The sequence below is a fragment of the Trichechus manatus genome, unplaced genomic scaffold (genome assembly GCF_000243295.1).
Source record: "Trichechus manatus latirostris isolate Lorelei unplaced genomic scaffold, TriManLat1.0 scaffold00362, whole genome shotgun sequence".
Taxonomy (NCBI): Eukaryota; Metazoa; Chordata; class Mammalia; order Sirenia; family Trichechidae; genus Trichechus; species Trichechus manatus.
In genome coordinates this window covers 383,968-388,336 of record NW_004444298.1, presented here as the reverse complement: position 1 = coordinate 388,336, position 4,369 = coordinate 383,968, and positions in this window count along the sequence as shown.

The following is a 4,369-nucleotide window of genomic DNA, read 5'->3' as shown; positions in this document are numbered from 1 at the left end:
ACTGTATGTGCCACTGAGTTGTAGTAGAGAACAGCATACAGATGAAACACAGTATAATGGGATTTAGAGATACTTTCACACTAGGAATGACTAAAGATTCTTTGACTTAGAAATTCCCTTTCCCAAAGTCTCTCCCATTCACTTCTCTTCCTACAACACACCTAGCATACTCATTCTGTTCTTGTATTACATGTGTATAAGAATTAAAATCATGAAGTTTTAGTGCACAATTAAATCACTTAATGAGAAAACAGTAACACATACACACACACAAAAATCATTGTATTTCTTGAATTGGTGCCCAGCACCTCTCAGATCCCAACCTCCTGGGAAACTTTCTCTGTCTATGATTTTGGTAAGTTTATATCTGATTTTGAAACACAGCAAATCATTTTCAGATGCCTCAGAAATAAAGATGTCAGCTCATGTGCTAGACTGAGACCCTCAATGACCCCATCCTGTTTCTATATAAACCTGAGTGTAAAGACAACCTCAAACGGCAACTCATTGTACAACTAGTTGCTCTGATTATCACTTTTTTTTCCTTAACAACATATTTCATTTGTGTAGGGCATTTCAAACTTAATTTCAATTAAATGTATGTCTTAAATGTGATGGCTCTTTTCTGTCCTAAATGTTGCTATTAAATTGATGATAAATTTATTTTCTCATTTAGTCAAGGAAATAGGATAGCTAAAATCTTCTTCCCTATAATTTCCTCCCAGTTTATTGTTCTTTTGATCTCAGAACACACATGAGTTCCCTGCTTTATGATTTGTAATCTTAATTAAAGCTGGAAGTTTAGATAAATAGACAGACAGACAGCTTTCTTTTTCCTAAAGTTTCCATCCAATTTCTGATTAATTTAATTCTGCTTAAATACTTGTCTATTCTACCTTGACAACTGCTCCAAAAATTTACAAAAGGAAAAAATACACATTCCCAAACCTCTCAAGGCTCCTCTATTCCCCTACCCCAGGTACCTGTCATCCAGGGCACTATTATTGAGGAGCTTTGTGAGTTTGAATCAACTCAACAGCAATGGGTTAGATTTTTTTTTTTTTTTGGTGAGCCAGGTTTTCTATGCAAAGCTCTGCATAAAGGGTGCACATCCTGTTCCTTGCATGTTCAGATATGTACCTTTTGCTCTGGCTCAGTATTCCCCAAGGAATTTCTACTTCTAAAGTTTACATTTTTCCCCTTCAAGTTGTTTCCTAGATACTCTACATTGACATTAGTATCATTATGTCTTTAGCATTTTTAACAAACCCGCTAATGGCAAAGAGAAGGCCTCTCCTGCCTCTGGGAAACTTGGTTGGGAGTAAAGTGCACGCATCTTATGTCTGTAGTCGCAACCTTGGGACATGAACCCTAGAGACTATCTGTTGCCCCATTCTCTAGAGGACAAACAATAAACAATTAAAATTAACTACTTTTGTCAGCTGTACTAGAAAACTTGGAAGAAACTTATAGTATAATTAGGGACATATTTAAGAAGCAGTTTATATTTTAAAGTCTTATTCCCCAGTCTCCTGAACACTCCCGCAATGCTCACTAGTTACTGAGTATATATGACTATAAAAAAACCATTGCTGTTGAGTAGATTCCAGCTCATACCAACCTCATCTGTAACTATAGGAGGAAAAATTATCAAACTTTAACTGAATGATTACTATGTGCAGTTCTGATAGGTAAGAAATGATATCTAAGGGCAGACTTCATTTGTGCTTCTACTATTTTGACTCGGATTGAACAACTCTGCATACCTTTTAGAGACTGGTATTCTCTTAATGAGGACACTTTTATCATATCTTATGTCCATTTTTCTGTAGGACTAATTGTCATTTTCTCCTCCACTCGATGTGATATAAGTGGTAATTTTTTCCTCAGTTTTTCATTCGTGATTTTAATTTATGTTCTTCTGTATTTGCTATGAAGTTTCTGTGTATTCATGTAATTTAAATTTTAAACTTTGTTTTCAAAACCTACTTCAATGCATAGAATAAGAAAGAGATCCAATTTTATTTTTTCGTTGTATGAGTAAGGAAAGATGCCCATATGGCTCTTGAATGTCTATTTGACCCAATATTACAATATTTTAATAATAGACACTTTATACTTTATTTTATACTTTGCAGGATTAGCCTTCCTACTCTAATTTGGTTTATTATTTTTTTAGCCTTTTTTTCCTGAATATTTATGATTCCTTATTCTTTCATGAACATTAGAACAGAAATTTTAAAGTATGATTCCTCAATGTTCCCAGATGAATCTTGTATTATATTCAGTTTGGTCCTAATAAATGTGAACTAGACCAAACAAATCTTAGAAAGGTTTCCAGACCCAATACTACTAGTCATGAAGCCTTTCAATAAATGATATGTAGGCATAATCTAAGAATATTGAAATTTTCCCAGTGATTATCTCTTCTGAAGGAAAAATTAATATTCATGGCCTCTCAGAATGACAGCCTCAGAGATAATTGAGTGAAAGTTCAGTGGAATTGGAGTCAAAAGAGCTAAGTTCCTGTCCTATACAAATCACTTCTGATTATAGAAATTTGTGTGAATCATAAATTTCTTGAACCTCTGTATCACCATCTATGCACTGATATAATGGTCCTTTTCCTTGCTCCTTCTCAACATAAGCTGATCGTTTAAACTACAAGGTTGTTCATTCATAGGATCCACAGAATTAAAGGAAGAAAGGTGTCAGACAAGAATGAATCCCTTTTATTACCACTCCTATTTAACATTGTATTGGAAGTCCTACCTAAAGCAATAAGGCAAGAAAAAGAAATACAGGGCATTCAAATTAGAAAGGAAGAAAGAAAACTGTCCTTACTCACAGATGATATGATCCTAACCATAGAGTACTCCAAAGATTTCACAAGAAAACTACTAGAACTAATAGATTCAGCAGAGTGGCAGGAAACAAGATCAACATAGAAAAATCAGTTAGATCCCTATGTACTAACTAAGAAAACTTGGAAAAGGAAATTAGGAAAAAAATACCATTTATATTAGCCCCTAAAAAGATAACATACTTAGGAATAAATCTAACCAGGGATGTAAAAAACCTATAGAAAGAAAACTAGAAAACACTATTGCAAGAAACCAAAATAGACCTACATAAATGGAAAAACACACCATGCTCATGGATATGTAGACTTAACATTGTGAAAATGTCAATTCTACCCAAAGAGATCTACAGATATAATGCAATTCCAATCCAAATACCAACAGCCTTCTTTAATGAGGTGGAAAATCTAATCACCCACTTTGTATGGAAATGAAAGAAGTCCTGGATAAGCAAAGCATTATTGAGAAAAGTAAAGCTGGAGTTCTCACACTACCTGATCTCAAAACCTACCATATAGCCACGGTAGTCAAAACAGCCTGACACTGGTACGGTGAAAGACACACAGACCAGTGGAACAAAATCAAGAACCCAAATGTAAATCCATCCACCTATGGTCAGCTGATCTTTGACAAAGGATCAAAGTACATTAAATGGGGGAAAAAATAGTCTTTTTAACAAATGGTGCTGACAACACTGGATGTTCATCTATAAAAAAAATGAAACAGGACCTGTAACTCACACCAAACAAAATGTTTAACTCAAAATGGACCAAAGACCTAAATATAGAGCCTACAATGATAAGACCATGGAAGAAAAAATAGGGGAAATGCTAGGGGCCCTATTACAAATCATAACTAACAATGCTTAAATACCGGAAGATAAACTAGATAACTGGTAACTCCTAAGAACTAAACACTTAAGCTTGTCGAAAGACTTTGTCAAAAGAGTGAAAAGTGAACCTACAAACTAGGGAAGAGCAAATTGGCTAGACATATCTGACACAGGGCTAATCTCTAAAATCTGTGGAATGCTAACACTTCAACAACAAAAAGACAAATAGTGCCTTTAAAAATGGGCAAACGATATGAATAGACACTTCACCAAAGAAGACATACAGGCAGTTAATGGACTAATGAGGAAAATATAGCAATTATTAGAAATTAGAAAAATGAAAATCAAAACTACAATGAGGTATCATCTCACCCAAACATCACTGGCAATAATAATAATAATAAAAAAACAGAAAATAACAAATGTTGGAGAGGTTGCAGGGAGATTGAAATTCTTATGCACTGCTGACAGGAATGTAAATTAGTACAACCACTATGGAAAACAATATGGCACCTCCTTAAAAAGCTAGAAACGGAGACACCATAAGATCCAGTAATCTCACTCCTAGGAATATATCCTAGAGAAATAAGAACCACCACACAAATAGACATATACACAACCATGTTCATTGCAGCATTATTTACAATAGTAAAAAGATGGAAACAACCTAAGTGCC